The following is a 25,687-nucleotide window of genomic DNA, read 5'->3' as shown; positions in this document are numbered from 1 at the left end:
TCATAATTTCATCTATTAATTAATTGATTCATCAAGAATGTATTAAGTATCTACTATGTGCTAGGTGACCCAGTGGATAGAGTGCTGGAGTCAGGAAGACTACTTTTCCTGAGTTCAAATTTGACCTCAGACACTTACTAGCTGTGTGACCCTGGGCAAGTCACTTAGCTCAGTTTACCGCTGTTTTTTCATCTGTAAAATGAGCTGGAGAAGGAAATGGCAAACCACTGTAGTATCTTCGCCAAGAAAACTTCAAAAGGAATTAAGAGTCAGACATGACTGAAAAACTGCTAAACTAAACTCTATGCTAAGCACTGTACAAGGTTCTGGTGAAATAAGGAAAAAACAAACTCACTCTCTGCTTTCCAATGGCTCACATTCTCTAGATAATGATTATCTTGATGCTTCATATTTATTTAGCAGCTTAGAAACTGCTTGCCTCACAATAACCCTATGAGATAGAAAGTTCAATATTATTATGCCCATTTATTAATTTGATATATGCCTGAGATTTCACTGGGGTAAGAAATTCCTAGTGAGGAAAGTTAATTCACAAAAACTGATGCTTAACTGTTGTGCAACTTGCAGTGTTATAGAATTGCCTGGAGCATCGAAAGGTTAAGAGTGCTGCCCAGAGTCCAGGATGGGTCAGAGGTGAAACTTACAACTCAGGTGTCCATTTCTGACCTCTTCCTCCAACACATATTTGCTTTGCGACCAAGGGTAAACACCTAATCTCTCCTAGCTTCAGCTTCTCTATCTGTAAAAAGGGATTAATAATACTTAAGTATCTGCTTCACAGGGTTGTTGTGAGGCTGAAATGAGGTGATGCATGCAAAGTGCTTTGTAAAACATTAAATCAATGTATAAGTGTCAGCTAGTCTTGTTATGTGCCCAAAACATTATCCACTGAGCACCCCTTTTCCTATGAGGCAGCCTGGCATAATGGATAGAGTGTGGGATCCGAAGTCAGGAAGACATTTCCTAGTGATGCGACCATTGGGAAGTCACTTAGTACTTCTCAGTCACCAGCTCCAAACCAAGCCACCAGTTTTGTGGCCATCATCCTTATCTCTAAACCACACACCAAACCTTTATTTTTAATAATTCTGATCATATTTTTAAAAACACACAAAACAAGTAAAACAACACACTATATCCACAAAAAAGTTTCCATTTCTATGTGAAAAGTTACAACACTATGCAATCTTCCTAGGAAAGAAAAGTGCAGGATGCAAGAAGCACAGTAGAGACTGAGTCTGGAAGGTAGAGAGACTTAGAGGAGGTGTCCCTAAAAAGAGGGTGCGGCCCATAGTACTTTAGCACCCTGGAACTTTTAACAAACTTAGCCGTTTATAATAAATTTATGTATGTATACTTATGGTAATAAATGATAAAATAGGTTAACATGTAATATTTATGCATTTATGATTATATATATATTTTTAGTCTTGTTTACATACATGGTCATCTGCAATTTTCTACAGTTCTGCTGCTCTCCAAAAATTCCCATTTAATTATCAATGGTCAACCCTTGAAAACCAAAACCACAAATGTAAAACCCAAGAATGTCAAGGAATTACTGTAATAATAATAATTAATAACAGTCCCACCTCCCCAACTAATATATGAACATCTCGGGGGCAGTAACCATGTCTTATAATTTCTTTGTATCTTCAATTACAAAACAATAATGATGGTCACATAGCAGTAGGTACTTCATAAACACTTGTTTAACAGGGTTGCTTCTATGAAGTCCTCTCCATGAAGATAACCTGTTTCTCCCACCCTACTCTGATCACTTGGTTTTCCCCTTCCCCTCACACCCTCTTCTCTCCTGTGATTCCGTGAGACACCTTTTCCTCCAGGGAGACTTTAGTAACTAAGCGGAAGCAAGATGTTGATTTTCCTTGGTGGGTCCCCAATCGCCAACTGAAACTTGGATGTGGTGTTGCTGTTATTAGGTAGTAGCTTTGCTTTGCATTTGTTTTCTGTGTGATATTTCTATCTGTTTATTAGCTTATTCTATGGGACTAATGTTTATTTTAGAATATACATTTCTAAAGGGAATGTGACTGTTTGATCTTCTTTGACCAGTGTTTCCTCCAACCTAGATATTATGAGAAGTTGAGAACCAAGCTCAACGGTGAGCGATAACGGTAGAAATTGTTCTATCCTATTTTGGGGGCCAGCTCCACCCCCATGTGCCTTTAAAATCTCCTCTGATCAGTGAGTCAGTCAATAAGTGAACATTTATTAAGAGCATTATGCTAAGTAGCAGGAAGGATTACAAAGAAATGCGAAAAAAAACCCAATCCCCTCTCCTAGGACCTCACAGTCTAACGAAGGAGACGACATGAAAACAACAATGTACAAACAAGACATGTACAAAAGACAGAAAAAAGTTGCAGGGTTTTAAATCAGGGTTTCTTAAACTTTTTCCACTCGCAAACTCTTTTTGCCCAAGAAATTTTTATGCGACTTCAGGTAATAGGTATATAAAAGAAGTATAGAAATCAAACATTTATTGATAATAAGTAACAAAAAAATTTATTTGAAAACAATTCTTTGGTATAAATATACCATTTATTAAAGATGAAAAGCAAATTTGCATACTAATGAGGTGGATGTGCCTGTTTATTTTTACATAAAGAATTAAGTCTTCATGCAATATTTGATGACTGCAGGAAATAGAGCATCTTTGATGTTTTTCAGAATTGTTCAATTGTCAGTGCTGAGTTCAGAGTCAAGACTGCCATAAAGTCACATGATACAGCATGGGCAAGCCCTGCCAGAAACACTTGGATTCATTCTGGTTTTGATTTTGACGTAAATGTTGGCTGTTTTGCATTCAGAAACCTTTGACTGTTGCCAAATTTTTCACAATCCCCACATTCAGTTACATGACCCCTTACAGGGTTGAGACCCACAGTTTAAGAGGTGCTGCTCAATAACTTTTTGGTGGCGATGCTTGAAAAATAAAACATTGCCCTTTTGTAATAGAGGGTCACTTCAGAAAATTAAAGTACTCTCATATCTATTATGTTATTTGATTCTCATTACACCAAGTCATTTATGGTGATGATAATAGTAGTAGAATTTAGGATGTGTGACTTACTACAGTATTAAGTGAACTGATGAGATTAGCAATGATCTGACCTTTATCTCTTACTTTGGTAGCCTGGTATATCATTTGCTTGTCCCCAGTCCCTCTCTCCATTCTAATCCGTCCTACATACTGCCACCATGTTTGATCTCCCTCAGATTTGATTATCTTCACATCTCCTACTTTCTAAAACCAAAATTGCCTGTAGACTAAAGTCCAAACTCTTTAGCCCAGCAATCAAGTCCCTTTATGGGAAGAACTCAAACCTCTTTTCCTCTATAAACTGCTATGATTTCCCTCAATGGCCCGTTTTTAAGCCAAACTGATCTATTCACTGTTCGTTGCTTGAGTCTGACTCTTAGCTACTGCTGGTGTTTAACCCTTTACACTTAGGATGATCTTCACTGATTTTTTCATCTCTCAGAGTTCTAGTGATATGCTCTTCGTGTCCTAGATGTAGAGCTAGAAGAGACTTCAGAGACCATCTACTCCAACTATCTCACAAAGACTCAGACATCAAATGATTTGTCACACAGGTAGGTAATGAGAATCTGAGGTGATCCTTGAACTCAAGTCCTTCCATTTCAGACTCAGTGCTCTCCTATATGAAACCTTCGCTCACTACTGCAACCCTAAGAAATCTTGACAGATTTGGACATTTGCTAAATGTCCCTCATTTAGCACTTATTACTTACCATTTTTATTTTTACAGCATCTTTGGGATATATCGATCTCATTTGCCCCAAAGAAATTATAAACTCTTTGAAGAAAGAGATTATATCTTATACTTTTGTCTCAATACAATGTATGCTCAGTAAGTATTTATTGAATAATCTCTCTGAGGGAGGCAGCATAGATTAGAGAATAAAGAACAAAAACTAGGTTTGTTTACAGAGGCTCTGGGTTTGAATTTTGGCTCTGTCACCCGTAAAACTTTGATTCTTTCTGGCTTTTTACTTCCTCCTCTGTAACAGTTTTGAACTAGAAACTTTGAACGTCCCATCTAGCTCTAAGTCTATGATTCCATGAGATTTGAGTCCCTTAATTTTGTTGATTTGGGGCAAGTTGTCTCACCTCTCTGGGACTCATCCATACAGTGAAAACATTGGACTAGGTTGTCTTCCAGTATTCTTTTTAGCTCTGAAATACTATGATTTTTTTGTGACCTATATGATCTCAATGAGAGTTAATCCAGATATTTGGGGTCTTAAAATTTATGTTAATGGTTGTTAATGATTATCTCTGACATTTGAGTTCATCTGACAATTTAAAATATTTTACCAAACTCTATATTGTATAGACCTGTTCTAAACATCTGGAATACTTCATACATTTGTAGATTTAGACTGGAAGGGTCTTTGGAGGTCATTGAGTCCATCCCTGGCCCCTGTCTCCTCCCTTAAAGCACACCACTTGCCTTTATAGTTCTTCTCTTTGCCAAACAATAATTTTGTTGATGTTGTCTCACTGTTCCCCTTAGCTTAAACAAGCATGAAACTTACCAGTCCTAAAACAATTGTCTTGGGAAAGTTATCAATGCAAATGATACTGGTTGTTCCACCATTCACTGGCAGAGAAAACAGGAAGTCTGAAGCTTTGAGTTGTTGGGATCTGAGAGAGCTCCTAATTGACTCACATGTTGTTCCAACACTAAGCTTGCCAACTATATTTTTAAACAGCAGTCACCATTGTATACTTTTTTCTCCTGGTCCCTAGGGATCTCACAAACAAGTTTTTAATTTTAAGGTCAAAACAGAGATCGCTTTAAAGGTACAGCAGATTCCATTCCCGTATTTCTGTCTGGACACAATTTCTTTTCTCCTGTAGGGCATTCATGAGGGTAGAAGGGTAGGCAAAATATGTAACATTAAAAACAAAAAAGGACAAGGGAATGGAAAGACCTAGAAGCTTGAAAAAAACAGCACATCAGAATAATTGTATTTTTATGGGAAAAGAGAATCTTTTTTTCCACTTGGAGAAAAACAGTCTTTTCTTTCCTCAGACTTTTTCAGCTGTGTCATATGACCTTTCATCAGTTTACTAGATTATTCAAAAAAGGCTTTCTGAGTTTTCCTAGCTCACCTAATATGAATAAAGAGGAGGTTAATCCAGGGATATAATTTAGCTAGTTGCTAGCATCTTCTCCTCTGAGATTACTTTTGATCTTCTCTCTGTCTCTTTGTCTCTGTCTCTGTCTCTGTCTCTGTCTCTGTCTCTGTCTCTCTCTCTCTCTCTCTCTCTCTCTCTCTCTCTCTCTCTCTCTATATATATATATATATATATATATATATACACACACATATGTATATGTACATATATTTGTATGCAAAGACATATATGCATATGTAAACTTTTAATTTATACATTATCTCTCCCTTTAGAATAGAATATAAGCTTCCTGTAGGTAAGAGATGTGTTTGCTTTCATTTTGCAGGTGCTCAGCACAACACAAACACAATAAATACTTGCTAACAAAGAAATAACTAGTAAGATATTTTAGCCTTTGTGGGAAGAATTGGAAATATCGTTACCCTTTCCTAACTTCCTGGACAAATAATGACTAATCCACATTCTCTGAGTTTCTCTGTCACCTTTGCAAAGCCTAAGTCAGTGACCTATACCTCTAGGAATGCTTTACAGGGCAATGGCAAGCTGCCTAAGCAATGTAGCTGCTCTAATCAGAGACATAACCTTGGAAAACAGACTTTGGCTAACACTCAGGAAACGTCGTTTAGATCTCCTGTTCCCTCTCCATTTGTTCACTCCACTTTGCATCTTCTGCCCTCCCTGTTTTCATCGTCAGGGAACAAGATGCTCTTCGTCACTTCTAAACTCACCACCATGCTGCTTGCCCAAACTGACTCCTCAGCCTCTTCTCCCCTCTGTTTGGAGGGCTGGAGGGCCAAGTACTAAACTCCTCCTATTGACTTCCTCTATAGAGGTCCGAAATGGGACTTCCAGGTCACTCCACTTTGTATCTGCTGCCTAGCCTAGTTTCAACTCCATGGAACAAGATGTCCCACTGGGTCCCTATGGTGTCCCATTCCACTTCCTTTGCTGTTTCCTTTTGTGTGTTATTTCCCCTTTATCACTGTAAGCTCGCTGAGGGCAAGGATTGTCTTTTTTTTCCCATTGTATCCCAAGTGCCTGACACAATGTTTGGCATGTCATAGGTGCTTAATAAATTTTTATTGGATAGATGCTTAATAAATGTTTATTGAATTGGATTGGATTCTGTTTGAGCAGAAGTTTACTTAGAATGATGTTTGTTTGCTGTTGAAGCATTCTGCACCGTCCGACTATATTTTAGCTTCTCACTGCAGATTCATTCGTTGGCTTGTGGCATGGTGACTCATGTGGATTTGACTAAGAGATATTAAAAACCAACCCTAGCCGAAGAGGCTACTGAAACCTAATCCAAGGGGAAAAAATCAAGAGGACGGGGAAGCACTCTTAGCAGTCTTTGTGAAATGCCAGCACCACTCTGTGTAGAGCCAGTGGTAAATTGCCCACCTGTTTTCACTTACATAACATTAAAAAACACTTATACATCATTACACTTTTATATCATATTAGTGAAAATGAAGGCGAACACAATATGAGATAAACATGGCTAATGTGATAGGATGCTGTTCATATGTTGCCGTGATAGGATTACGTTGGCACTAATCAGTTTTTGGTCATTTTAAGGACCTCTTTGAACTCTGTTCACTAGATGAAAAATAGAATAGGACTTTCCTTGCCAGAGCTTGCTGATGATTCTCCAATTAATCTTCCTTCCTCTTAAAAGAGGCCATTTAAAAATAATTAGAACTTTTTCTTTTCATCTGGATCTGTGATTTAATGGTTATGGAAACTCACTCCCCACAATTGCTGAGCAGAAACTCAGAGAAGGATAGGATTATGGATGTTAAGAGCTGTGAGGGACCTTAGCAACTACATGATTCAGGCCCTTAATTTTACAGAAAGAGATACTGAGAACTAGGGAGATTGAATGACTTAACTATGGTCTTACCACGAGTATGTGTCAGAGATAGGACATGACCCCTGACTTCAGGTACAAGTTTGTCATCATAGTAGCATTGATTATTTGGAATGGAAACTGGAAATCTAGTGCTCATTTTACTTGGTGATGTGGTAGAATTAGTTTTGCTTTGCACTTACCTATTGCTTAGCCCATTCTCAGTGGTAAAAATAAAATTAGAAAGTGACTAGGTTATTCATTTGTAACTATTGGCACTCCTCCTGTAATTACAAAGCATTGTTCATAGATGTTCCCAAACTGTGTTGGTCAAGAAACTCAATGACAAGTCACACTACTTCCATTTTATGATCAAGGTAGATTTAGAGCTGGTAGGGACATCAGAGGGTAGATGCACAAATGGTTTGCACTGAATTTAGACATTTGACCATACCCACAGAGGGTTACCAGCTCTTTGGATTAGATTGCATTCAGTCTCAGGTTCTTTTTAATTAAACTAAAATGGAATGTATGCACAGCAAAAAGAAAAAACAAAAACCAAAAAACCTGGCAAGAACCAAAAAGCAGTAGAATTCCTTTTCAAGGGACTATGTTTAAACAAGTGTTTCTATGTGTTTATCTACAATTCATTGAGGTAGCAGGAAGCATGGGTCATAGGGCACAGGGTCATAGGGCACTCATCTACAACTCGGTCCTGACCAGATGGACTTAGAGAATGGATTTGAGGGTGCTTTCAGTAAGCTTAATCCTGTGTATCAAGTGGGAGCTATGGGGACAGGCAAGGAGAAACTACCCTGCTAAAAGATTTATTTATGTGTTTTCTTTCCACTGAGGCTTAAAAGACTGAAGTTAACATATTATTTTCGATCCAACTGTGAGAGGACAAGCCCAAATGTTATGGATTTTAGAACTGGGAGAAACCCAGTACTGGGCAAGTTTGCCAGATTTCTCAAGGTACATTTCAAATGCCTTGATTTGTAAAACATCTCTAAGATAGTTTCCCTTTAATTCTTAAATTCATATATGTATGTGAAGGAGATTTAAATGTGCATACACACACTTACATGCATGTTGCCAGTATGGATATGCACATACACACATACACATGTAAATACATGTCCAAGTACATACATGTATTGTGTATACTTATGTGTCATATGCATTTATACATAAACACATACATGCACATGCATATGCATACCTATATGGACATGTGCATATACATGTATATGTATAAATAAATGCAATACATAGGTATGCATATACATGTATGTACATAAACATATATTTATATTTGGTGTATCTGCCCCAAATATTCACGTGAACTACATGTGCCTAACCTGTGGTAGAGCATTCTGAGCTCGTATGAGTCTGATCAGTCACAGTCAGACACACTGAAATTTCACTTTATCGTGATGATCTTATTTTGGTCCTCTCTGAGAATGAAGGACAACAACCAACCATGTGTGTATACATACTTGTATATCCATACTGGTGACATCAAATTATTAAGAGAACTGTATAAAGTAGATTACATTCTTCTTTGGCTACACTTTGTTCCAGTTACTTGTTCCAAGTTTTTTTAAAAAATTATTTAATGCCATCTTTAATTTTGTGCTACTGAACATATAAATTTATTTTTTGAAAGATACTTTTAATGCTACCCTCAATTTTTTTGCCGAGCACAAAAAATTACACTTGAAAAACATATATCATGCTATTCCTATGGACAAGAAAGAGAGATGTGTATTCACATCTCTCTTGGTTGCTCTGTTAGACTTTGTCCTTGTCTCCAGAGACTCATTTTCCTGCAAGATCAAAATCAACTCTGAAATCCGTACCTGCTCAGTACCTCTTGCTCTTTCCCTATGATTGCAGAAGATGTCTAGTGGACCTTGGAGAGCTCCTCCCAGATTCTCTGTTTAAGGAGTGCCCCCAGGGTAGCCATCTTAGCTACAATATTATGGACCTGTGCCAGGTACCGTACCTTCCCTTCCCTTCCACTACCCTTACCTCCTTTCTGTTTATCTGAAAACAACCTGAGGACTTTAATGGAACAAAAATTCATATGTATCAATAGTGTGGCATGATAGCAAAACCAGAACAAATTTGGTCATAGATTGCTTTGAGAAGCATAGCATCCCTAATAGTGAAGGTGATGATATCCATGTATTTCACCCTGGCCACATAACAACTTTGGTAATCTGGTAAAGCCCTATGGCCCCCTTTTCAAAAACATGTATGTAAGTGTATAAAAATATGATAATTACAAGAGAAAATTGTTATATTGAAAAGCAGTCATCAAAATATTAAAATAAACAGGTTCACAGATCTTGGGTTATGAATTCCCAATTCTATTTCAATTTATTAATTTTACACATAAGGGAACCAGGGCCTAGGGAGCATAAAGGATTTATTTCAGGTCACACAGGTAGTTAACATCAGCCTGATGTAAGGAAAAACCTTCCTAAAAGTGAAGGCTATATAAAAATGTAATGGGATGCCCATGACTGGACACCTTGCAGCAAAGGCTTGAAGACCACCTGTTGGATATGTTAAAGAGAAGTTGTTTATATACAGGTTGTACTAATTGGCCTCCGAGGTCCCTATTACTTTTGAGGTCCTGTGATTCCCTGATTCTGAAGTCAGTGCATAGGACAACATAATGATACACCTCTAGGCTTTAGGGACAAGGTCAGGAAATGGTGCCTTGTGAAACTGTAGCTAATAAGAATAAATATAAAATGGATGAGATTAATCATCTGCAGAAACTTCCCACCCTAAGAATGGAAATGGAAATGTTTTACTGATGAGACTAGAGTCTCTCAAATCTCATCAAGGGACTAAGGGATCTCCCCAAACCCACCTGGGGAGACGCTAATCTACATGTAACTAATGTAAGATAAATTGTAATCATCCATTCAATCAATCAATCATCAAATAATTATTTAGTGACTATATTATGTGAAATGTACTGTCCTAGATGCTGGGGACAGATAAAAAGATAAATGAGACACAGTCCCTGCACTCAAGAGCACACAAACCAAATAGAAGTGATTAGACATGTACGTAGAAAAATGGAATACAAATTAGAAGATCTTAAATGCATAAGATGAGTAAAAAATGTGAGCGGATGAGAGGTAGAAGGATCACTTCCGTTCTTGGGTTTCAATCAAAGCTTTACTGAGGAAGTAACTTTTGGGATGTGCTTTGAAGAAGAGAATGAGGTAAGCAGGGTTGAGGGATGGACATAGCCACTAGCATGATAAACGTCATGGGAGTGAGTTTGGGGCATGTATGGGAGGGGATGAGTATTACAGTTTAGCTGCATAGGGGAGGAAGAATGATGTGACCAAAGACTGGAGAGATAGACTGGATTCAGATTATATAGGATATTGAGTGCCACGCTAAAGAGTTTAGATTTTGTTGAGTAGATATTGAGAAACCATTGATACTTTTGTATCATATAATCATATTTAGAGGTTGAAAGAACCTTGGAGGTCATCTAATCCAGTATCCTCATTTAGAGGGCATTTAGTTCGTCTAGCATCCTTGTTTTACAGATGAGAAAACCGAGACCCAGGAAAGGGAAGTAATTTGCCCAAAGTCCGACAGGTAATAAGGATCAGGAAAAGCATTTGAATACAGGTCCTCTGACCCTAAAATGTTCTTTCTAATGCATCACACTGCTTGCCCATTACAAATTTTAAAATTGGCAGTCTTGTTCTTTAATCAGTCTCTGGTGAGTTTGGTAAATGTGAATTGATTCTTCAGTGCCCTATTTCTTCTCTACAGTAGAATCCAATTGGACCTGCAAAGCTGTGAACCATGTCGGAGACCCCCTAAATATCAACATTAAACGGCTCAGTCTGAACAGTCAATTACTCCCTCCCTTTCCTTCTCACATTGTCTCTTAACTACAACACTTAATATTAGAGGATTGTCCAAAAACAATAATCCACCTCCTTTTTAACTGTCTAAATTTCAACGTACACAAGTTTCACCCCCAAAAACTTTAACAACAGACTTTTCTCAGCTTACCTCCCAAGTCTTGGGGGAGGGACAAAAAAAAGAAGGGAAGTAGAGGAAGGAATAGGAACAATTAGGAGAAAGGAGTAAGGAAATAGGCTCAGGTTTCTGCCTTAGTCATGGAAATATCTTTGATTAAACCCATTATTATTTGGAACAAAATATCACTATTTGTGTGGAAATAACTTTGACTAAGTAATTTAAATAATTGTCATTTGTTACAGGATATTAGTCATTCAGTAGCCCAGCCCAGGGTTTGATATCAGAAAAACTTAATTACTCATTTTAAAGTGTTGATAGTTTAAAATAAATGTACTTAGCTACAGGCATTTCTGCCAGCCACTTGTATGGAAATGACAAAAAAAAAAAAAAAAAGTCCCACCGGAAGTAAATATGCCTTCAATTCTTGTTAGCTGATTGGTTTTTGAGCCAGGGATTTGTTTCACCATGAATGGTTGTATTTATGTTTAAACATAAACTCTTTGAGAGCAGCCAATGTTTCATTTTGGTTTTCGTATCCCCAGGACTTACCAAAGAGCATCACAATTAACAGACACTTCCTAAATGCCTGCTCGATGCAATCCAATCAACAAGTCAAGCCAATAAGCATTTATTAACCACCTACTATGTGCCAAGCACTGATGCTAAACACTGAGGACACAGAGTTAAAAAAAAAGTCCCTGCTTTCAAGGAGTTTTCGGTCTAATGAGGGAGACAATATACAAAAAGTTCTGTACAAACAAAATATAGATGAGATCAACTGGAGAAAATAATTTTAGGGGAAGTCATTAACTTTAAGGGGGATCCAGAATGGCTAATTGTAGAAGGTGAGATTTTAGCTAAAACTTATGGTATCTAGGGGATAGAGATGAGGAGGGAAGGAGTTGAAATTTATACTGTTAAAAAAAGGGGGAGATGTATTAGAACAATCCTCTAATGTTGAATGTTGTAACCAAGAGACAGTGTGAAAGGAAAAAGGAGGGAGCAATCCAGGTGATGTCTAAGGTCCCTTCTAGCTCTACAGTGATGATTAAATACCCAGGTCTGACAGTCAGCCGAGGAAGCAAGACTTGGGTAACTCCAGAAGAGTTCTGCTTTGGAAATTGGTTTAAAGCAGAGGCCTTAATGGGCATCCAGGGACAAGACAGCACCAGATCTTACCTAGAAGGTTAATTAGTATAGGGGCTGGAGTCGTAGGAGGAAGTAGAGACTAGAGTTCTGGATTTGTGGGGAGGGGTAAAAGTCTGGCACTATTAAAGAAGAGCAAGTAGACATTTAATTTTCAAGAAGTCAGACAATATCTAAAGGTCTAGAGACATCGTGGGAGCAGCAAAGGCAGCATTTATAGAGCTTTAAAAGGTTTGCAAAATATATTACATATGTTGAGGCTGAATCCCCATAAAACCTCTCAGAGCCGGTTATTTCCATTTTGCAGATGAAGAAACTGAGATGGTACCATTAAATTACTTGCCTAGAGTGTCACACAGATAGTAAATATATGAGGCAAGATTAAAAGTCAAGTATTCCTAGATCTATTTCCAAAGATGATTAGGGAAAAAGGAAAAGAATTTACCTGTTCTAAAATATATATAGCAGACATCATGGTGGTGGCAAAGACCTGGAAACTGCAGGGACACCCATCACTTGGGGAATGACTAACCATGTGGTATATGATTGTGATACAATATTACTGTGCTATAAGAAATGATGAGCTCAATGATCTTAGAAAAACATGGAGAAAGCAGAGCCAAGAGTAAAGGTAAGGGACTCACCTGAACTCTCCCTCAACCTCCTCCAAATGCCTTTAAATAATGACTCTAAACAAAATCTAGAGCAACAAAATCCACAAAAAGACAGAGTGAAACAATTTTCCAGCCTAAGACAACTTACTTTGGCAGGAAAGGTCTGTTGTATCAGAATGAAAGCACAAGTTTTGACAGCAAAGTCTGGACTCCAGCAAACTAGGAGTAGGGCTCAGGGTAACTGAGTCAGTGGCAGCAGTGGTGGTTTTCAGACCTCTCAGCCCATAGATGTAAGGGGATCAAACAACAGAGTCCCTTGCACTGTCTATTCTTGGATCTGGGTTTCAGTCTCTGGATCTTAGTCCCAGCGCTAGGAGGAACATTAACACAACAGAGCTTGCAGATATAGGGGTGTAAGGACTCTGGTCACAGTTCCAGGGTTGAAAAGAGTGATTGTGGTCTCTCACAAACCTGTGCATACTACAGGAGAGTAGTAAACATACCTCTTCCTAGATCATATTACCTTGGAAAAGCCCCAAACTTGCAGATCCTCACAGAATTACCTCTGAAAATAGCTGCACAAAAAATTAACCCTTGGAACAGTGTTTCCCCTACTGAGGAAGCAAAGCCCCACTTTAGCATACAGTTAAAATAAAGAAATAGGCTGGAAAAATGAAGAAATAACAGGAAAAAAATCTGACCATAGAAATTTACTATGGTGACAAGGAAGATCAAAACATACAAAAGAAGACAATAAAATTAAAATCCCTGCATCCAAACCCTCAAAGGAAAATATGAATTTGTCTTGGGCCATGGAAGAACTCCAAAAGGATTTTAAAAATCAAGTAAGAGAGATAGAGGAAAAATTGGGAAGAGAAATGAGAATGATGTGAGAGAACAATGAAAAACAAGTCAGCAGCTTGGTAAAAGAAGCACAAAAAATACTGAAGAAAATAACACCTTAAAAAAACAAATTGACCAAATGTTAAAAGAGGCACAAAAACCCAATGAAGACAAGAGTGCCTTGAACAACAGAATTGGACAAATGGAAAAAGATAAACAAAAATTCACTGAAGAAAAGACCTTAAAAACTAGAATTGGTCAAATGGAAAAGGAGGTATAAAAGCTCACTAAAAAACTAATTTCTTAAAAGTTAGAATTCATCAAATGGAAGCTAGTGACTCTATGAGACATCTAGAAACAATCAAATAAAATCCAAAGAATGAAACAATAGAAGAAAATATAAAATATCTCATTGGAAAAGCAACTGACCTGGAAAACAGATTCAGGAAAGATCATTTTAAATTTATTTGACTACCTGAAAGTCACAAACAAAAAATAATCATCTTTCAAGAAATTATCAAGGAAAACTTTCCTGATTTTCTAGAACCAGAAGGTAAAATAGAAATTGGAAGAACCCACCCATCACCTCCTGAAAGAAATCCCAAAATGAAAACTTTCAGGAATTTTGTAGTCAAATTCCAGACCTCCTAAGTCAAGGAGAAAATACTGCAAGCTGCCAGAAAGAAACAATTCAAGTATTGTGGAACCACAATCAATATAAAATAAGATTTAGTAGCTTTAACATTAAAGAATTAGAGTGCTTGGAATATGATATTCTGGAGAGCAAAAGAACTGGGATTACAACCAAGAATCACCTACCCAGCAAAACTGAGTATAATCCTTCAGGGGGTAAAATGGATATTGAATGAAATAGAGCATTTTCAAGCATTCCTGATGAAAAGACCAGAGCTGAATAGAAAATCTGACTTTCAAATGTAACATGCAGAAGAAGTGTAAAAAGTTAAACAGGAAAGAGAAATCATAAAGGATTCAATAAGGTTAAACTGTTTATATCTTTACATGGGAAAATGATTTTTATAACTTCTAAAAATTTTCTCATTATTAGAGGAATTAGGAGGAGTATTCATTCATAGAAAGCAGAAGTGTGAGTTGAAAGTAATGGTATGATTATCTAAAAAATAAAATTAGGGGCTAAAAAAAGAATGTACTAGGAGAAGGGGAAAGGGAGAGGTAGAATAGGTTAAATTATCTGACATAAAAGAGGTCTGAAAGAGATTTTGCAATGGAGGGGAATCTCATTGGAATTGACTCAAAGAGGGAATAATATACTCATTCAGTGGGACTTAGAAATCTATCTTCCCATATAGGAAAATAAGAAAGGAAGGGGATAGAAAGGGGGATGAGGAGCTGATAGAAGGGAGGACAATTCAGGGGAAGTAGAAGTCAGAAGCAAAACACTTTTGAGAATGGACAGGGCAAAAGGAGACAGAGGATAGGATAAACAGAGGGAAAATAGGATGGAGAGAAATATATAGTTGGTAATCATTACTCTGGAAAAAAATTTTACAGTGAGTTTCTCTGATAAAGACTTAATTTTTCAAACATATGGAAAACTGAGTCAAATTTATAGAAATAAGAGCCATTCCACAAATGATCAAAGGAGGTAAACAGGCAGTTTTCAGACAAAGTAATCAAAACTATCTATAGTTGTTTAAAAATTGCTATAAATTACTATTATGAAAGAAATGCAAATTAAAACAATTTTGAGCTAGTACCTCACACTTGTCAGATTGGTTAATGTGACAGAAAAGGAAAATGACAACTATTGGAGGGAATGCAGGAAAATTAAAACACTAATATACTATTGGTGAAGCTATATACTGATTCAACCATGTTGGAGAACAATTTGGAATTATGCCCAAAGGACTATAAAGCTATGCATACCCTTTGACTGAGCAAAACCACTACTAGGTCTATATCCCAAAGAGATAAAAAAACAAAAAGGAAAAGGAACTATGTGTACAAAAATAATCATAGTAGCTCTTTTAGTGTTGGCAAAGAATTGGAAATTAAGGAGAAGTCAATCAATTGAGGAGATGTCAAACAATTGAGTTGTGGTATATGATTGTGATGGAATACTATTATGCTTTAGGAAATGATGAGGAGAATGCTCTCAGAAAAACGTGGAAAGACTTACATGAACTGATGCAAAGTGAAAGGAGCAGAACAAGGTACACAGTAACAATAATATTACATGATGATCTACTATGAATAACTTAGCTGTTCTCAGTAATACAATGATCTAAAACAAACTCATGATGACAGATGCTGTCCATTTCCAGAGAAAGAGCTAGTAAAGTCTGAATGGAAATAAAAGATAACTTTTCCTTTATTTTATTTTTCTTGGGGTTTTTTTGTCTGTATTTTCTTTCACAGAATGACTTACATAGAAATGTGTTTTACATCACTACACATGTATAACCTATATCAAACTGCTTGTCTTCTCAGTGGGGGAGGTTAAGGAGGGAGTAACTCAAATTGAAAAGAAGAATGTTACATTTGTTTTAACATGTAATCTGAAAAAATAAAATACTTAATTGCCAGGCCTAGAGGCCTGAGGGCTACCCGAGTCTTACCTTACCTATATCGCAGGTCTTCGGCTGGCCAAACCGGATAAACGTATGAGAGAAGAGACTTTCCGGAGTCGAACAAGGGTTAGGCTTTATTCAGGGTCCTGGTTACATGTGCAGGGGCAACTCTTCCTTAGGAGAGAGAGAAATCTCCCAAGGAGGCAAAGATCTTACAGTAAGAGATTGGAAGTGGGAGAATGGGAGAATGGGAGAATGGAAGAGGGGGAGAGAGGAGAGAGGGGAGAGGGAAGAGAGAAGAGAGGAGAGAGGGAAGAGGGGCCTTCTGTCCTCTAATGGCCCCTCAGCGCTAAGAGCGCCTTCAGGCTTTCCTGACCCTACTTAAGCTCTCCTGCTGCATAGTTTGCACCTGAATACCGTGCCTGTTAGATAACAATAGGTGTGCCCAGATCCGGGCCAGTCTCGAGGGCGGGGATGCTCTCTCCCATCACGTTCTCACGGGAAGAGGTGGAAATACATGAGATCTCACTCCTCAATTCCCTGCTGTTTCCTGGGGGGCCTCATGAGAACTCTAAGGTTTAGAAGCTCTCACCTTTACCCGCCCGAGACTGTCCTCATGGAACTGAGCTTCCACCCCCAACACTTAATGAGATTTAAAAAGACATTCAAAGACATGAATAAATTAATGAAGAGTGAAATGAACAGAACTAAGAGAACATTGTATACAGTAACAGCAATATTGCTTTAAGAATGACTTTAAGTGAATAAGTCATTTTGACTATTATGAAGACCCAAATTAACTACAAAGGACATATGAAGAAAGAAGCTATCTGCATTCAGAGGAAAAAATGATAAATAGATGTAATGATAGAACAATTTTACATATAAAATTGTATCTAATGGTAGTAATCTGTAGAGTGGGAAGGGAGGAAGAGAAAAAAAGAAAAACGAAATTTACATGATAACTATTATATATTTAAAAGGAATAGCAAGTTGTACATAATAGATTTGCAATTCATGTGCAATCATCTTTTTTATTACAGTATGTTATGGAAATGCTTATCTTATTCCATAAATTAAAAATCAATTAATGTATTTTTAAAGAGTCAAGATTTCCCAGAGGTGTGCTGGACCAGTTTGTGCCTGATCACAAGAGTTGGTTGTTAAATTTTCAGAGTGACCATATATACTGTGGGAAATCAGAAAATGCTACAAATCAGGGTATAACTTTTTTGTTGATTGTCTGGACTTAGAAAAGTGATGGAGAAAAAGTTGATAATGCATATTAAACTTAAAAATATGTTGTACATAACTTTTTTTCTGCAGTCACATATTAAAAATTGACTAGGAACACCTCATTATCTTCCTCCAAGTCCAACCCTTTATCCTCTAGTCCAGTAAGCTGTGGATCCACTTTGGAAAGATCAGTAAGGATTAGGAACCCAAGTTAGGAGCTTGTCATACAACAACTCAGACACAGAGACACTTGGGTGCTCCCTAAAGCTCTCTACTAGGTCAGTGCTCTGATTCTTTCTACAGACTCAAGCTCTCTATGATGTCATCGATTCCCATGAGTTTAATGATCAACTCAATGTCTGGGACTCCCAGTTTTACATAACCATCCCAAGTCTCTTTAATGTTAATTAGATCTTTCCCTCCCATTAATAGGTCTCAAATATATTTTATTAATTTCTATTGGGTCAGAGGGTACTGTCCTTCAGGTCTGCAAAGTATATAAATACTCTGAGGTGAGCTTTTACTTTGGGGCTTGTTCATTGGAAGTGTTTGGCCAGATGAGACTCTGGGCAGCCAATAAGGAGCAGCCCAACTTTAAAAACAGAGATGTTGGTGCGTCTCTCTCTGATAACTTTGTATGTACAAAATGGTCAGACAGTTGAATCTGTCTGTTGATCTGTGATGTATGTATTGCTTATGGTCAGACAGTTGGAAGCCCTGTCTGTTGGCTGATCTTTGTTTCTCTGTTTATATTTTCTCTGAAGTTCAGGGTGCTGGCCTTTTCCCCTGAACTAAGTGAATGATATCTGTGCTTGATTAAAGTGATTGTTGACCCCTCAAAAGTTTTCCTTTTAGAAAAGCAGATCTAAGAACTTTATGGCAAGCCCTCCTGTATATGTCAGGGTCCTTGCTGATACAGTCTCTCACCTAGACTCCAATATCAATTCTTCTTTCACTGCCAGATGATTATTTCAGACTGGATTTCCAACGGACCTCTCAAGCTCAATATGTCTAAATATGCTCATCCCCTCATTCTCACCTCCCCCCATGTTCAGTCAGTTTCTGAGTCTTTCCATTTCTATCTCCAAAACATTTATGACGTAACAACTCCTCTCTATTCACACAGTGACTGTCTTAGTCCAGGCCATTACCACCTCTCGTTTACATCATTTCAATGGCCTTTTAATTGATCTGTTGCTACAAGTCTGTCCAGTTCAGTCCATTCTCCCACAATGATGGCAAAGTGATTTCCCTTAAGTGCAGATCTGACCATGTCATTCCCCTACTGCTCAGGCAACAGCAGTTGGTTTCCTATTGACTCCAGAATCAAATATTAGCCCCTGGTTTTAGCAAGCCTTGCCCAGCTATCTTTCTAATCTCATTGTACATTACTCCCTCTCCTACAACCTGGGATCCTGCCAAAGTAGCTTTCTCTCTGTTCCTCAAAACAAAGCTCTATTCACCTCCACCTTGTATTAGGTGCCTCCTCCTCACCTGCATCTCCAACTGAATTCCTCTGTTTTCCTCTCCTGACTATAGATGTAGCTCAAAGACATTTACATAGTCTATCTTCATCACTCAACAAGTGTTCTCCTCAAACTACTTAGTATTCGTTTATATTTCTCTTTATTTTTATTCTGTACCTATTTATTCATGTCCTTGCTGTCTCAGGTAAGTTCCTTGTCAGAAAGGAGTCATTTTATTCCTTCTATTTGTATCACCAGTGCCAGGCACTTAAAAAGTTATTGTTGATTGATTAATAAAAAGGTCAGAAGAAAGGCTCAGAGCTGGGGGGGGGGGCAGGGAGAACAGGAATCAAGAACCCAGGCACAGAGAAACCAGGGAACTGGGGTCAGGGGCCTAATCCCAGAGGAACTGAATGTCCCATGTTAGGAACCCAGGCATAAAAGAACTTAGGCAGGAATTATTAACATCAGATTCATAAAATTAAAAAATATTTTGATAACTATTATATTGTAATTGTTTTCCTTTGCAATTTTATGTATTTTTGTGTGTGTGTTTAAAATGTCATTCTGAGAAAAGGTCCATAGACTTCACCAGTCTGCCAAAGCTGTGCATGACACACACAAAAAATTACAAATTAATGGAATAAGGCATTGAATATGGGCAGCAGGTACGAACAGGGAGACTAACCTTGACACTGAGCCACACCATTTTCTGAAGCAGCGGTTCCTTCTATGGTCCCTACCTAAGGCCAGAACCACAGGTTAAATGACTCAATATGACTGGGATGGAAGAGTAAGGTTGTAGTAACTGGGTAGTCTCTGAGAGCCAGTATAAATGGAAAAGGTATTTTGTTTTTTTAATTGGTGGAATGAATGCCTAGTAAAGAATTTCCTCCACCAATGAGGAGCAATACCTTCTACTCCTACAGAGTTGCCTGGACCATGAGAGATTAAATGACTTGCCATTTGGTCATAGAGACCATAAAAGTTAGAACTAGGATTTGAGCCCATGTCTTTCTGACTTCTCAGTCAGCCCTCTATTTGCCCCACTCTCTGAATGGAAAAGGTGGTCCAAACTGCTACTGTGATGTAAAAGGTGACTTTTGAAAAAACTCATTATTCTGCTGAGGCTCACTTTGTGTTTTAACTTCTGCTACAAGAGTTACAGATAGTACATTTATCCCTTCCTTTTACTCTATCCAGAATCCACCCCCAACCCCCACATTTGCCCCCAATAAATAAGCCCCTGGCCCTCCTTACCTCTTGACTCTCCACACTGAATTACTTGCTCCTGGTGATTCCCACATTGGCCTTTTTCATCCCAGTATCTATTCAGGGTCACTGACAGCTAATCCCTTTCTCTGGGAGAATTTCTGTGGTTATTATGTGTCTCTAACTCCTACCTTTGAGGTCGAGAGTTCTCCTTATTCTATTTGTGATGAGGCTATTTCTAGCCTGCTCAACTTTCTTAGTAACGGCATTGTGCCTTCAGGTATAGAGGCTTAGCAATTGCTACCACCTCCTCCCCCAGGGTACAGGCTTTTCTAGGTGCTAAAACTGTCATATTTTTTAATTTTTCACTGGTCATATCTCTGTTTCTTCATCCCTTCGGTTTTTTGCTTCCAAGATACACCCCCTTCCCTCTCTTTGGGCAATTAGATGACACAAATAGATAGAACATTAGGCCTGGAGTCAGGAAGACCTGTGTTCAAATCCAGCTTCATACGCTTACTAGCTGTGTGGCCCTTCAGTTTCCAGATGTGGAAAATGAGCAGCAAAAGAAAATGGCAAACCAGCTGTGTGACCCTGGACAAGTCACATTCCAGAATCTTTGCCAAGAAAAGCCCAAATGGGGTCACAAAGAATGAGACACTTCTGAAATAACTGAACTGAGACAGAGATCTTTCTGATAACTACATTTCATTGTTCATCTTTCAGAAGGTTCAGAAGGAATGTGATGTTGGGAATAGCACCCCGAACCTTGGAGTTCGACGGCCTGGGATTCAAACCCCACCTCTGACACATATGTGATCCCAAGTAACTGGCAGAGAATTTAAATATAATATTTGTGGGTAATCTTATCTCCAAGTCACATAATTGGATACTAACACCTCTTAGCCTAGCTTGGCAACACTTGACTCCCAAACTATCTTGCTGTAACTCCAAAGGGTAGCAAAAACTAGTGGAAAAATTAACAAACAAAATAATGAAGCTTAATTTAGGACTTGGAGCCTAAGAAATCTGGGCAAATTTTCTTTACTTACTGCCCGTGTGACCTGGGGCAAATTATTGAAACTCTCTGGACTTTAGTTTCCTCATCTATAAAATAAGGGGCTTGGATTATGACCCCTACGATCGCTATCAGCTCTATGTCTATGATCCTTTTTTTAAACCACCAATGAATAAAGAGTACCTGACTAATAGAAAAGGAAATAACATGAATTAAAGAATTAAAAAACAGGTATCTTCAAATGTTATTGTTACAGAAGCATTTGTTTTTGTTGAGCCATTTTTTCAGTCATGTCAGACTCCTAAGTGATCCTCTTTGGGATTTTTCTGGTAAAGATACTGGAATTGCTAACCATTTCCTTCTCTAGCTCATTTTACAGATGAGGAAGTGAGGCAAACAAGGTTAAGTGATCTGCCCAAGGTCACACAGCTGGTAAGTGTCTGAGGCCAGATTTGACCTCAAGAAAATGAGTCTTCTTGACTCCAGGTCCAACACTTTGTGCACTATAGTGCCATCTAGCTACTTTGTATAGCTTTCATCTAAGAATAAAGATAGTGATGAAGTGCTAGAGATTTTCCCTAAAAATTAAATTCATGAGTATCCAGAATTCCAAGGATTTTAGAAAATTAAATATCTTTTTTTTAAAAAAAGTAGCAGAAGCACTTTATGAATTGGATAAGGTAAGTGAAAGTGCTATGCTCCTAGACCCTAGGGAGAAATTATAAGAGAGGACTCTGCTTACCTTTATTTTGATAGCAGTAGGTCTCTGTGATTGCTATAAAAAGGCTATCTACCCACCCAAGAGTGCTGTGTAAAACTGGCCAAAGCTGCCATCTCAGTTCCCAAGTGGCTGTTAGATTTTCTCTGTTCTTTGAACTTACACTATACCCTGCCCTATTCACTGCCCTTAGCAATGGCCAATCATCTTGAAAATACCTATAGTGGAGAACAAGGAGTCCCAGGTGAGAGTGTGGATAAATCAAGGCAAATTCATTCCTATTGCTGAAAAATACCACAAAGAAGGTGGCTTAGTGATGATGGGCCAATGTTGCCCACATCATAAAAGAAGCACGTCACATGCTTAGATCATGTCACCCACTTTGATGATGTTTTATATCATGCATGATGACATCACATGCTTTGACATGATGTGTTATGTTATACATGAATATGCAGTATGATAATATTACATTTGGATTAATAAAATTAAAAACAACAACAAGAATAAAAACTCTGGTTTGCTAGATGGATTTTATATAGGTGACCTTACTTCCTGCATTTAGTTCATGTGTAACTTGGACTCTGGGAGACATTTGCTGCTTTCTGGAAAAAATGGTTTTATATGTCATACTAGAAGAAATTCCTTTCTTCTTTGACCAGATATGGTGAGGGGAGATACAAAATGGGCAAAATAAATGTTTGGTAATGATGAATAAAAAGCCTTCTTTTCTAATCCCCATGGAGTTGGTAAATGTTGATATCACCAAGAGAAAGAATCTTTATGACACAATATACATATGTCATCATCATTATCACTGTGTTGTTACCATTACTGTAATACTTTGAGGCACCCAGTTTGAGATAGCAGTGTAAAGTGTTTGTGACTAGGGCAACACTTGGACCAGGACAGCACAAACCCATGAGGTCAGATGCCCCTTACACTCTGTCCTAAGGATCCACAGAGGGTCCTGAAGATATAGTGTACTATACTATTTCTCTTTCTGTCATCCATGGCTACAAATTTTGATTCATGATTTTATACCCTCAGGGAATGATTCTTTTTGTAACAATAGGATTGTGGGCAGGACTTTCATTTTAAGATGCTATAACTATATACATAGATGTTGGAGATATTACAACTAATAACATTTCCTATTTCTATTGGGTTTCAAAGTTTACAGAATGCTTTTCTCATTGCACTGTAAGGATTATAAGTTCAATTATGATAAGGAAAGTGAAAATTGTGGGAAGATAGGTATATTGATGCATAGACTCATAGATCTAAGTGGGAAGGGACCTCAGGGACCACCTAGTCCATTCCTCTCATTTTGCAGTTAAGGAAACTGAGATTCAGGTAGGTTAAATGACTTGTCTAAGGATGCACAAATAGGAAGCCTCAGACATGGGATTTGAATCTCAGCTCCACTGATTACAGAGCTAGGACCATGTAATACAAAGCCTTCTACTATTGGCAGAGAGTTGTGAAGTTGGTAAACCACTCTGAAAAGCAATTTGGAACTATACAAAAGTCATTAAACTGTGCATGCCCTTCAACTCAGTTATCCCACTCTTAGGTACATGCTTCAATCAATGACAGAAGAAAGGAAGAAACTATTGATAGAAAAATACTTATAGCAGCATTTTTGCCATGGCAAGGAACTAGAATGAAAGTCATTATTCACCCTTCATTTTCAAAGAGGATCAGTGACTTCAAATGGTGATGCCTTGACTTGCCAGTGAATTGGATTAAAGGGAGGCACAGCCATACTCTCTCTGGCCAAGAAGACTGGCCATGGCCCCAGAATGTAGTGGATGACCTTGGTGTCTCTCATGTCTGACCAATCTCTAAGCACTCCATGGAACCTGCTTCAGCCACCTTCATGGACATTGGAACAAATTGTTCTCATCTACCAATTGCAGTGGGGAAAGGGAAAGGAAAGTCTTCACATACTTGGGGTACATATTTCCCTAATTCAGGAAGTAAGTACCAATCAAATGGGGAAATGTGTTAGATAAATTCTGTTATATGCATGTAATAAAATATTATTACAATGAAGATTACTGTCTAAGTGAAGGCAGACTGCCCAGCTCACGTATTCCTACTCTAATCTAAAAATAGCATCACAGTGAAAAAGGATCAAGAAATCTAATGAACAACTGCAGGGACTTCCTCTGCCCTAGAACTGCACAAAAAATTAGCCAAGAGTCCAAAGACAGTAGAAGAGGGGGTAAAGGTAAAGTCTGGCCCTACAATGAAGCCCTAATTCAGCAACTAAGACTGAAACAGTGAGCAAATACAAAAAGATATAGACCATTATAAAGAACTATAATAGAGCTGATGGTACCCCAAAACACAATCTAGAAGGAGAAAATAACTCCCTAATAGCTGTAAACAGACTCAAAGCAATAAATGGATTTTCCACAAAGACTATACGAATACCTAGAAGAAATAAGGCAAGAGGGGTTAAAAAAAATAAAAGCTCTAGAAGAAAGAATCAGAAGAAGAATAAATAGCTTATAACAGAAAATAACAAACTTTACCCAAGTAATGCCAGCAGTTCAGTGGGTTTCAAAATGTTTAAGAGGCCTAATTACAATTGAGTCTATTAGTAGTCTACAGGAAATCAATGATGCATAAGCCTGCAGACCCATACTGGGAAAAGGATTTGCAGAACACAGATGAGGAGAGCAGTGAAAAGACCTTTCTCTGGTTCCCACTACATTGGAGGCATCAAAAACTTACAAGTTTCCAGATTGAGCTGTGAAAGCAATAAAACCACATAAAAGAAAGAAGCTTAGGCCAGACTCCTTCCTCCTCAGGTGATCAGACTCCAACACTAATATAAAGTCAAGAAGTAGGCTAGAAAAATAAACATATAATTAAAAAAAACTGACCATAAAAATCTATAATGGAAACAGGGAAACTCAAGACACAAACTCAGAAGAAAACAATTACTTGAAAACAGAAACAAGCCAAGTCTCAAAGAAAAATGTAGATTGGAGGAGCCCCAAAGGAATTTTTAGAAGAGTTAAAAGGAATTTATAAAATAAAGAACAAGCAAAAATGATTTTGTGTGTGTGTGTGTCATGGATTTATTTAATAACAGAACAAAAAAGTTTCTAGAGCAAAATTCAATTGTAGTGTATGTTTTAGTCTATCTCCTATGCCTTCTATAGTTATTCCATCAGAGATATAATCCTTTATTATAGCTTTTTGCACTATTCTCTTTGTGGATAACTTCAAATCTGCACCTTCATCTCTAACCTCTGATCCCAGCCTGTATTCTAAATGTATACAGAATTCCTTCACTTGAAATATGTCCTTATAAACTCAGCAGCTTCAAAATAAAACTCATCAGCTACCTCTGCTATCCCATTTTCTAGATTCTCCCCACAGCTTTGCCACCTGTTGATGCTTCCCTTTCTTCCTTTGTAGATAGCTATTGTCCAGTCCAGTCATTTTTTCTTCATGGTTCTCAGATTTGTGTTCCTTCCTTCTCTTTTCCTGCAGATATGTTGAAGTACTTTCCTAGCATTTGTTCAGCCTAAACTCTTTTTTCTTTAATTCGTATTCTTTCCAGATCAAGTTCAAACTGTTCTGCTTAGCTTTTATTTTTTTAATTTATTTTTTATTTAACTTTTAACATTCATTTGCACAAAATTTTGGGTTCCAAATTTTCTCCCCTTTTGTCCCCTTCCCCCACCCCAAAACACCGAGCATTCTAATTGCCCCTATCACCAATCTGCCCTCTCTTCTATCATCCCTCTCTGCCCTTGTCTCCAT

The sequence above is a fragment of the Notamacropus eugenii genome, chromosome 4 (assembly GCF_028372415.1).
Source record: "Notamacropus eugenii isolate mMacEug1 chromosome 4, mMacEug1.pri_v2, whole genome shotgun sequence".
NCBI classification, from domain to species: domain Eukaryota; kingdom Metazoa; phylum Chordata; class Mammalia; order Diprotodontia; family Macropodidae; genus Notamacropus; species Notamacropus eugenii.
Note: the sequence above shows the minus strand (reverse complement) of the source record.